Source organism: Mirounga leonina, unplaced genomic scaffold (genome assembly GCF_011800145.1).
Source record: "Mirounga leonina isolate KUSES-001 unplaced genomic scaffold, KU_Mleo_1.0 Mir_125, whole genome shotgun sequence".
NCBI classification, from domain to species: Eukaryota; Metazoa; Chordata; class Mammalia; order Carnivora; family Phocidae; genus Mirounga; species Mirounga leonina.
The window spans coordinates 48549470-48561634 of NW_023270305.1; the positions used below are offsets into that span (position 1 = coordinate 48549470).

General features: G+C 45.0%; 1 pseudogene; it reads left to right on the forward strand.

Moving 5' to 3' along the window:
* Positions 1 to 954: 954 nt before the first annotated feature.
* On the forward strand, positions 955 to 7680 carry LOC118007552 (annotated as a pseudogene).
* Positions 7681 to 12165: the final 4485 nt, after the last annotated feature.

Below are 12165 nucleotides of genomic sequence, written 5' to 3' on the forward strand. Positions count from 1 at the left end.
TTTTGTGTGGAAGTGCAGGAGAGGTCAGCCTTTGGGAGCAACCCTCAAGCAATGAGTAACAGGAGATGGTAGAAAATGCCCCAAATTTCTTGCCCTTGGGAGAAGGGGGCATAACTCTGAGTTTTGCTTCCTGCCATCTCCCAGAGGTCCCAGCAGGACTGAGCCCCAGTTGCCCCTAGTGGTAACCTGTTCTTTAAAGTATTGTGGACTATGTCTCCTTTCCCCACTCCCCTTCCTGGGCTTCCTGGCATCTCTTCCCCCCAAACAAACTACTTGCACTCAAATCCATGTCTCCAGGTTGGCTTTGGGCACTCAAGACACACAGTTGCATTAGCATGAATTTCTCTGTTGGGTAATGAGCTCCACACAGACAGGCACCAAATCTTATTCCTCTCAGCACTCACCATTTGGTCCCTGCCATATACATTACCTCATCTCAGTAGAGTCCAGCACTATCATTATTTCCATTTTACAAATTAGAAAAATGAAGCTCAGAGAGCTCAAGTCACTTGTCCAGGGTCATGCAGCCTAGAAGGAGGAGCTGGGATTTGAACCAAGGTGGCCTCTCTCTGTAGCCTACACCATTAATAACTGCCATTAGCAGTGGTATTCAATAAATGTTTGTGGAAGAAACAAAGATGCTAGAAAGCAAGCTGATAAGAATTGGCACAAAGTGTTCATTATTTGGATGCTGGAGATAGGGCTCAAGACCACCTAATTTCTTGAACATATTTAAGACCCAGTGGAGATAGAAGCCATCAGAATGTCTTTCCCCAAATCTTCATGAGTCTTTTTTCTATTGATTCCAGAAGCATTTAATGATTCCTACTGTGTCCAAGACACTGGACTAGGTCCTGTGCAGGCTACAGAGAAATGTAAAGCAAATTCAAGGAGCTTTTTTGTCTGACATCTTAGTGAGCCTGCAATGAGAGCAGCTGCTCTCCGAGCTTCACTATGTGCAGGGACAACAAGAAAAAAGATCCTGGAAAGTCGCCCAAGAAAGACAAAGACCCAGTGAACAAATTTGGGACAAGGCCAAAAAGAAGACGTGGTCCAAAGGCACAGTTTGGGGCAAGCTCAATGACCTGGTCTTGTTAGACAAAGTGACATATGACAAACTCTGTAAGGAAGTTCCCAACAATAAGCTTATAACCCCAGCTGTTGTCTCTTAGAGACTGAAGATTCGGGGTTCCCTGGCCAGGAGCTCCTTAGTAAAGGATTCATTGAACCAGTTTCAAGGCACAGAGCTCAAATCATTTACACCAGAAACACCAAGGGTGGAAATGCCCCAGCTGCTGGTGAAGATGCATACACAGGTCCCACCAACTGTACGTTTTGGAAAAACAAAACTTTATTAAATCAAAAATCAATAAAGCAAATTCAAGGAGCTTACAGTCTGCTGGGGGTGAGGGAGACAAAGACAAAGGCAGAAGTAGCTGAAAAGATAAATTACAAGAATAGAGCTGCCATCAGACAGAAGTGATGCATAGCCAAGTGAGTTGAATAAAAACGTGCTAGGTTTTCAAAGATGAGGTCTGGGAGCTGGAGCAGACAGACCCAACTGGGAAGAGGCGGAACTTCAAGGACAGGTACTGGATGGCTAGAAGCAGGGACAGGGAGAGAGAATGACATGGCAAAGACACATGAGCAAAGCCACAAAGCAAGGGGATTCCAGACAATGTGCTTCATCATTCTGCCCTGCCCCCTCCTCCAAGTCAAAGCTAACTGGCGAGGAAAAGGTAATGTTTACCAGGAGCAAAACCAAGGTCTAAGAGACAACTGCTGAGGATTACAGGTACATGGTCATTCGCAACTTCTTTTCAAGCTAAGACGTAAAAAAGAATACAAATCACAAACTAAAGAGGTCACCTTTCCTTCAGGTCTAAAGGCTGATTGAGTAAGTGTGACCGCCATGACTCCGGCTCCAAAACCTTGGCACCAGAGTACACTGCATAACAGCCAGTTCTCTCTGTTGTGCTTGGATCACACCGCCTGGAGTCCAGGAGTCACAGACTTTGGGGATTGACGATATTTCCCTGAAGGCTTGGCAACCAAGACCTCATTTACAGCTCCCGTTCTGGGAGAGGATTGCCGCTTTACTCACCTTCAACTTCTCCCCAGTGAGGGAGTGGGCAGGCCAAATTGGCACACAGGAGAAATGGAAAGAGCCCAGCTAAACACTCTGCACAATTTGGTAGAGATCAGGCATGGAAAGCCTTGAAGACTCTGGGCTACCATGGGCAGAACTGGCTCAAAAAGACCTCACCCTTGGTGGCTGTGTTCAGAGCTAAGAGCGCGCACTATCCTTCAACCACCCCCAAATTAACATACACTGCAAACAGCTTCAAGACCTACCACCAAGCCCCAACCAGCAGCTGCCCCCAGGCCTCTTCCAAATAGAAATTCTACAGCCACAATTCTTGCCAGCTCACATGGGGCAACTAGAGCTTCACAGCCATGGCTATAGGAAGACAAAGGCTGGATCCAGGTCCTGGGAGTTTCCAGAGAGCTTTGCCTTTTACTCAGCTAAAACCCAGCTAACACCAGCAGTTGTTGAAATGACACTGTGCAGCCAATGGGCCCGTGTTGGGGCCATATCCGTGGCTTTCCCCGTACTCGGCCACAGACCAGGCCTGGGCCAGGGTATTGATGCCCATGGGGCTGCCCTCGCCTACTAGGGGCTGAGAGCAGAAGCATAAATTCTTCCCCATTTCCCCTTCCTCACCTCCTGATGTCCCTGAGATGCATTTCATAAAGCTTCTCAAAAGGGGGCCAGTTCAATAACACATCCTTTTATTGGCTTTTCCTCCTTCTCTGTTTCACTCTCAAATAAGACGACTCTCATAGAAACATTCAGGAGAACACAGGCTCAAGCACTCAGAAACCTCAAAAGATACGACACTTGGCTTCTGAAAATGAACCCAATGGAGCACAGAAATGAGGGTTTTCCTGATCTTTGAGTATGCTTATGTTGAATATGGAACCAGTCAAGCATTAACTCTGAGAGAAGTTCTCGATACATGCAGCCCAGAGAAGGAGAAAATGATCCCTTCTACCTACACGAGAGAGGCATGGCAGGTGAATTCTTTTTACTAAGTCATACTTCATTTTGTCAACTCACTAAAACCCATCTTGTGGGAGAGCCAGTGACTCACCATGTAAAAATGGGAAGAACAGTTTCATTGGAAGTGGGAGGTTTCACACACTGCTTACAAGCACACATCAGGACACAAAATGAGGTGATGTGGCTTAGCTGATGTCTTAAGTACCCTCGACTTGATACAGAGATTTTAACCAAATATAGCAAGGAGGCTTCCGTTTGAAAAGCTAGCTACCTCTCCCAAAGCAGATGATGGGTAAGAATAAGGGAGGGGACTAGGAAAGTGGAGGAGGATGGGACTGGAGTTAAAATAAACCTGAGAGAAAAGAGCCGACTTCTAAGGAGGAGGGAAAGAAAAACCTCACTTGCACCTTCTCCCATCCGTGTGCCAGTCTGACCATAATCGCTTTCAAAGTGCCATAGGAAACACCTAAAGATTTACATATCATCGGGGGGAAAGGTTGAGTTTTATTTGGGTGTGAGAACTAAGATTACAAATAGTAAAAAAGAGTAGTGTCTAGTTTTTAGACACAGATCAAAAATCATATTTTAAGCTTAAGACTTTAATTGTTATGATTATAACATCATTTTTTTCTATATTAAAAAATGTGAAGACTAGAACAAAAACAATTACTTCTGAGTTTTCTGAAAGGTTATGAATCAAAAATATATACTTTTTTTTTTCTTCAGGCCCTCACCCCCAAAGGAGAGGCTGTGAACACCTCGAACATCCAGCTCCTGAGCACCTTGGAGCCTGGTTAGAGGCATGAGCTATACAAGCCCATTCCTAGGTATTTGCCCAAGAGAAATGAAGACTTAGGTTCACACAAAAACTTGTACACAAATGTTTATGCATGCTTATTTATGATCGCCCCAAACTGGGCACCACCCAAATGCCCTTCAGTTAGCAAATGGAAACGAAGTGTGGTACATCCATACAATGTAACAGGGCTCATCAATAAAAAGGAACAAACAACAGATGCATGCAGCAGCAGCAGCAGAAATCTCCAATGAATTTTGCTAAGTGAAAGGAGCCAGTCTCGAAAGGCTATGTGATTCCATTTATAGGTCATTCTGGAAAAGGCAAAACAGAAAACAGATCCCTGGATGCCCAGGGTTGCCGGTGAATGGAAGGAGGGGATTGACTACAAATAGGCACAAGGGAATTCTTGAGGTTAATGGAACTGCTGTATATGTTGATGTGGCGGTGGTCCTATAGCTGTACACATTTGTCAGTGCTCATAGAATTGTACGCCACTTAAAAAAGTGGATTTTACTGTACATAAATTACACCTCAATTAAAAAAAGAAAAAATTAAGAGCTGTGGAGTCCCTGACCAGGGAAAGAACTTCAGCTCTGTTACTTCCTTTTGTGTGACCTTGGACAAGTTACTTACGCTTTCTGAGCCTTGGTTTCCTCACCTGTACTTGAGGATTTAATAGTGCCTACCTCACAGGTTTGTTACAAGGATTCAACAAGTAAGTCAGTGCCTGACACCCATTCAGCATTAGATCTTATTATGACCATCCAGCTAAGAGTCACAGCATCAGGCCCCTCCCCAGGTGGTCTTGATATCTTGATACATGTCTGCCCCACACTCCACCACCTGCCCTCAGCCCAGCCTGGATTCCTGGGGAGAAATTGATGCCATCCCTTGAGAACTCTGGGAAGCAATCTGGGCTGAGTTAGAGCTTGGTGTTACTGAAACGTGGCTTTGAGTCCCAACCAATAAACTGGCATCTCTAGGGGTTTTTAAATCTCTCTCCTGCAGCCACCAACTGTGCCCCTCAGCCAAGCCAGTAAGCTCATAAATGCCACACCAGGTGAAAGATGTGTGTTCATTCTCCTGTGCTCCTATAGGGTTGTGATGGATCCATTCTTTATTTCCTGGCACACAGTAGACAGCCAATAAATGAATAGGATGTACCATCCCAGGGCAACTAGCTTCTGGGCGTTGTATTGGACTGTGCTAAACATTCCTTAAATGCAGGTTCTAATTTCTTTCTTTAGATACACGCCCATGTATATATGTGTATAATTCTCCTAGCTAACACTTTCTCATGCATATTAATGAAAACCTACTGTCCAACTGAATTGTTTTAAAGATCCCAAGCAGACTTTTCTATAGTTAGGAAGTTTTATGAAACATTCCATTCATTATATTAAGTAACAAGATAAATCCCTTTCTAACAGATTTTCATTGATTAGGAGGAAGTTTGGGGCACGAACCATACATGCACTGTGGGCAGGATTTAATTGCTCATCCGCTCATTAACAGAGGCAATCATGCAACAAGTGTTTACGGAGCACCTCTCCTATGTTAGTGTCTGTGCCAGGGGTGCTGGGGTTCTAGGGAGGGTCACAGACCTCCTTCCCAGCGTCTGCACCTAAGTCTGCACTGTGTCACCATACAGACACCACACCTGTTGGGGCCTTAGTTTTCTCAATGGTAATGGTTAAGGCCATTTCAGACTCATTCCAGAACCAACTATCTATGACTTGGAGGTTGCATTGCAATTTCTGGTAGCAGAGACACATTTTACTGGAACTGATAATGACGTAGCTGACCTGAAGAAGAGGAAGAAGTTAAAGGAATGTCTCAGTGGTAGTGGCTAATTTACAAGTTTCTATTTCTGACTGCTTTGAAACTTCTTATGATGGAATAAAAGATGCACAGCCCCTCAAATGGGGTAGAGAAATGGAGAGAGAGCACACAAAGGCTTCAACTGACATTTGTAATGTTTTATTCCTTAAAATTAAATTCAATAGGGCTAAATGTTAACTCGGGGTGTTAGGAGTTCATGACCGTGAATTACAATGTACTCTGCATTTTTTCATGTGTTTAAATATTTCTTGATAATTTGTTTCAAGACACACTTCCTAAGTAACAAAAACTGGTGTGAGGAATTTTTTAATCACAGAAAGGGTATTTCTGTACTTACCAGAGTAATCAATCCTTCCTTGGAAATAACACCCTGCTGCCAACCCCCTCTCTCTCTCTGTCTCCCCTCCGACTGCTGTCCGGGATCCCGCCTACCGGCTTGGATGAACAAACAGACTGACTACTTAAATCGTGACAGCTAAAAGCCCCGGGACTTCAGTTCCTTTAAATCCTTCCTACCGGCAGGTGAGCTGTGCCTCGGCACTCCTGCCCACAGTGGTGTGACTCCCTGCTGATGCGGCAGCTCTGAGCTTACTTTGCTCTAGGACAGTGCAGGAGAGAACCAGGCACCCTTGCCAGGTCCTGGAGCAATAAAGACTCTCGATTTCAAAGGAATGCGCGAGGAGCAGGGTGGATCAATCTCACTTCAAAGACTAAAAATAATCCAGTTTTGTAGATTTCTGAGTGGTCTACAGGAAAAGAGGAGGAGAGGGTAGGATCTTTCCATCGGTCCAGCTGAACTTGTGCTGGTCAGGAAAGAGTTAAGCTGGGAGCCTCCATCCCAGGTTCTCTCCAACTTATCACTAGAGCTTACCACTCATCTCTTCCATAATAAAAATGTGATTAGTAGGAACCAGGTGGGGTTCCATCCCTCCATCCCTCTGTTAAGAGGCAAGCCCCAGCAAGTGGAGATGCAAGGCAGCGCCCCTGAGCCCGTATTTTCAGCACACCTGAGCCTGGGCATTTGGCCTCTCTGGGCAGAGACCAATCTCTGGAAAGACTGTGGGGGTTGATTAAAAACGCCACCTCTTCCCCTAGATGGTTGCACAACAAAGGAGATAATAGAAAGTGCCGTTAGCCTCCTTGAAAAAATCCAACTGATGTTCCAGGCTACTTACGGTCAGATGCAAGATGCCTCCTTTAGCCAAGATGGATTCCTCTCTTCCCTGGGTTTCCTTTCCTCCTGAACTGCAAATTCTCTCAGTAAGACAAGGACTCCTTACTGCACGGGATGCTCCCCCTCCTCTACTCAAATCTGGGTGTTTGTAAACCTGTCTGAATTCTTTCTGCAACAATGACTTCCTTCACGGACAAAGGTTAGAGGCATCCAGGAAGCCCCACTCGGTGGCTGGCACTGGGGAATGTTAGACCTTGACAGAGATTCTTTGCTGGACCAAACTTCAGTCAGGCTCCTGAAACTTCTCCTAGGCCCATCTGTCCACTTCCTTGTAAAAACCCCGTTTTAGCAAAACCCCTGCTAAGTCAGTTTGACCAGAAACACGCCCCCACCCCACCCCAGTATTTGCTCACCTCCCTCAGGTTCCTCATCCTCCACTAACCCCAAGTGATGTCTGTCTCCCTGGCCGGCCTTCAGCAAGAATCTTGGGACCTGGGGTTAGCCAGATGCCCCCTTACCTGATGTTTCCTCTTAGTAACTTTCCACCCACTGACCCCACCCCCCTCCTGGGCTACGAATTCCCACTTGGCCATGCTGTGTTCCGAGTTGAGCCCAATTCCCCCTACTGTACAACCCCACTGCGGTCGTCCTCAATAAAGTCTGCCTTACTGTTTTTAACAAGTGTCATTGAGTTTTTTCGCTTTTTCTTTAATAGCCTCCTCCTGGGTCTCTGGACTGGGCATCCTTCTTGGGAGCAGTAAACAAGGCATGAGGTTCTGCTCCACTGGATCCACAGAGTAAACAAGCCAGTTCCCTACAAACTAGTTGCTCTTCAGTGCAAAGACTTGTGTGTGGAATGTGGCTCCACTAATTCATCCTTCACCACGGAAATCTCACTCAGCAGGGCATGTAGCTGTCACAGAGCCAATTTTCCTTTTCTTGGTGAATATGCACCCTCTCCCCCCCCCTCCACTCCACATTGGATTTAAAGGTATATCAAGGATCCCTCTCCTCTCAATCCAGGTGTTATTACTTAGTAATAAGTAATAACAGGCCCTCATACACTGCAGAAACTTCAGCTTTTGCAGAGGGACAGATGTAAATAAGGGCAGTCCCATGCAGCTTCCGAAGGAGGTAAGAAGGCCAAGAGGTGGACCTGCAAAATTGTTCAGGTCCTGCTCCCTAAAATCCTAAAATGCGTGGGGCGCCTAGGTGGCTCAGTCATTAAGTGTCTGCCTTCAGCTGAGGTCATGATCACAGGGTCCTGGGATGGAGCCCCGCATCAGGCTCTCTGCTTGGTGGGAAGCCTGCTTCTCCCTCTCCCTCTACCCCTGCTTGTGTTCCCTCTCTCGCTATGTCTCTCTCTGTCAAATAAATAAATAAAAATCTAAAAAATAATAAAAAATAAATCCTAAAATGCACTTCTTCGAATTACTTGTAAGAACGAATATAAACAGTTAATGTCTTTTAAGGCATTATTCTCTGCCAGGCCCTGTGCTCAGCCTTTAAAAAGATCATCTCATTTTCTCCCTGCATTTACAGGGGCAGGGACTAAAGCTTTAACAGGGTCATGAAATGTTCCCCTCTCACGCAGCTGGTAAGAGGTGGAGCTGGGATTTGAACTCCGATCTGTCTCACTCCATGTGCAGAGCTCCTAACCCTGATCTCTAGAAGGACCCTTGTTGAGATGCCCAATGGTCTAGTGTGGCAAGTGTATAGAGAATAGACATTGGAAGACACGTTCTTGAGCCTCTTGGCCACCTAACTTTTCGTGTGATTGTGAGGAAGAGTACAGTCTCTCCGGGTGTCAGAGTCACAAAAAGGAAATAATGGTATGAGGTCGGCCTCCTTCTCAAGAGTGGTTGGACAGGTTTGACTGCTAATCTCTAGAGGGAGGCAGAAAGGAGATAAGCAAGCTCACAAGAGGAAGTTACCAAGATTCCTCAGCCGTGCTTCTTAGAAAGTATGCCTTCTCCCCACTGAGCTCTCCCTCTCTAGCTGGTATCTGGAACACATACCCTGCCCCCAGTCTTCCAGGGTTTCAGCAGCTACCAGGGAGTCTGGAAAACAACAAACACAAAGGGCCGCTTTTGGTGCCCAGGTCTCAAAGGCTTCATTTACATCTCGTGTTTACACAGGATGGTTTAGGGTCTGGCAACTGAGCCATTTTCATTGAAATAGCCCCCAAAGCAGAAGAGAGGTCAATGTCTAGGGCAGGTCCTGAAAAGATCCCATAACAGGCACTAAACTTCTTTGAAGTTTGATCTTCAGTCGTCTCCCCTTATCTGTGGTTTCGGTTCCAGTTACTGCTGTCAGCTGTGGTCGGGAAGCAGCTGATCCTCCTTCTGACAAATAGGCCAGCGCCGCACAACATGCCCGGCGTCATCCCTCTCGCTTCATCTCACACGTAGGCAGTTTATCATCTGCCATCATCACAAAAAGAAGGGTGAGGACAGCACAGTAAGATATTGAGAGAGACCACATTTACATAACTTTTATTAGAGTATATTATTACAGTTGTCCTATTTTATCACTGTGAATCTCTTACTGTGCCTGATTTATAAATTAAACTTTATCATAGCTATGTACGTATAGGAAAAAACATCGTGTATATAGGGGTCAGGACTATCTGGGGTTTCAAGCATCCACTGGTGGTCTTAAATAAGGAGATATATGCAAAGTTTTCATTCTAGTCACATCCTGCCCGGTTTTTTTTCCCTTTTTAAAATTTTTTCTTTAAATTCAGTTTAATTAACATATAGTGTATTATTAGTTTCAAAAGTAGAGTTTAGTGATTCATCAGTCTTATATAACACCCAGTACTCATTCCATCCCGTGCACTCCTTACTGCCCATCACCCAATTACCCCATCCTCCCACCAGCCTCCCCTCCAGCGACCCTCAGTTTGTTTTCTAGAGCTCAGTGTCTCTATGGTTTGCCTCCTCTCAGCACTCATTTTATTTTTCCCTCCCTTCCCCTATGTTCATCTCTTTTGCTTCTTAAATTCCACGTATGAGTGAGATCATATGGTATGTCTTTCTCTGACCAACTTATTTCGCTTAGCATAATACCTTCTAGTTCCCTCCACATCATTGCAAATGCATGCCCATTTATTTTAATTTTTTTTTTAAAGATTTTATTTATTTATTTGAAAGAGAGAGAAACAGCATGAGAGGGGAGAGGGCCAGACGGAGAAGCAGGCTCCCCGCCGAGCCGGGAGCCTGATGTGGGACTCGATCCCAGGATTCCGGGATCATGACCTGAGCTGAAGGCAGTTGCTTAACCAACTGAGCTACCCAGGCACCCCCCATTTATTTTAACAACAACAAAAAAATACTTTGTATTACTTAGTCGCACTACTTATCTTTCCCAAAACCTCACATAATCAATTATAGTTACTTACTGAGCACAGCACTAGTGTTATTGACCTTACCTCACTAAATACTCACAATTACCCTAATGAGCGGGTGCTGTGATCCCGCCCACTTTATAGATGCATAACTAGTCCCTACTTCATTGCTGACAGCACCATGGAGACACGTTTCACCTCCAGCTTCTCCCCACTTGGGTGTTCTAGATGATTGCCCTCCCTTAATTAAGGTCAGATGAAAGAGTCTTTACCATTTTCATCTTTTTAAAATATAAAACTACATAGTAAATATTATGATAAACATAAATTCCTCAAACTATACGCTTTTCTAAGGCTGACAAGCCCTTCCCACCTTTCTGAAAATACCTGAAACAGAAATTTCCCTTGGGTGTTCCATTATTTCAGATAAAGACCCAGTTTAATGTGGTGATTAAGCTACTTAGACTCAAAGCATGGGCTCAGGAGTTACAAATCCCCACTAAGCCATTTCCCACTGATGTGATCTTGAGCTAATCATTGACTTTCTCAGCTTCAGTTACCCATAAATTGGGGATAATAATAGGACCTACCCATAGGGTTGTTAGGAGGATTCAATGAGCTAATACATATACAGCACCTGTCACAAAATAAGTAATTGATAAATGTCAAATGCTTTTCTTGTTAAAGAGATTTAGGGTGGAGATTGCTTTAAGCAACACCTTTTAGTCAGTAATGTCTAAAACCACATTTCTGAGGTTGGGGAAATGTTGTCATTGATTGCAGACTCATCTTCAGATATTAGAGCAGGTATACTGACCTTTGGCTGTGACAATGTGATCCCTGAGCAATGTCTTGGGTTCTGAGCAAGGGAAGGGGTGTGAGGTCAAGTCTACTGACTCTTGCAAGAGAACTGAATTTCTTTAGGAACCTGAAAGCCACTTGTAAGGGAAGAATGAATCCATGAGAGGACCAGTTAGCTAGCATGGGGCAATCCCTCTGAGACCATGTCAGCAATGAGCCTTGCTGGCTACAGATCAAATGACATCACAGCCACCCTGCCCTGCTGGGAAGCAGCCCTAATCACCCTCAACCCCAGCTGAGCTGGCAGTAGCTGCTCCAACACTGGGCTTCCCCTCCTCCAGCCCCACATTCTCATCTCTGCAGGATGAATAACTCATGAGAGGGACCCTGCAGTCTTCACATCTATACATCCCTCCCTGGCACACAGTACATGCTCTGTAAATCTTTCCAGAATGAATTCATGGGAGGCTGTAAAATCCTCTCCCCTCTTCTCTAGGGCATATTTGTGTAACCAGGGCCAGTCCTATGGCCTATACATATATATGTCAAAACACGTGCCTTTCAGCCCTTGCAACCTTCCCATGCCAGAATGGTGGGTATGGCTGCCATTCAGCTAGCTAAATGTCACCTTAAAGAGTCAGGTCATTCAGGCAGATCTTTATATTCTTTGTTTTAACTGCATTAAGTACCTTGGTCTCCCTGGTATCATCTTTCCCAAACATTTAAGCTGGACTATGTAGGCCAATGAAAAAGCTAATCAATTTTATATTGATTCCATTAGCTTCGGTTTCTTGATCTAGTAACTAAATTGGAAGAAAGATGTGGAAGGGGGAACCTTTCTATAGCCTTCCAAACCCTGCCTGAAGAGAGGAGTTAGGAGCTGTGATTCCTCTCCCATGCTCTCATCTGCATGTGTGCTTGTCTCCCCACCCCAATCCTATATATGAAGATGGCAGAGAAGGAACATACCTGGATAAACTTAATAAGACTTTCTCTCCATGGACCTCATAGGAGGCCCTACCTATAAATAGATTAGTCTGATGTCCTGGCAAGGACCCTAAGTTTATAATCATTGGCTCTACTTCTTGCTGGCTGTGACATTTTGGATAATCACTTAACCTCCCGAGGCCTCAATG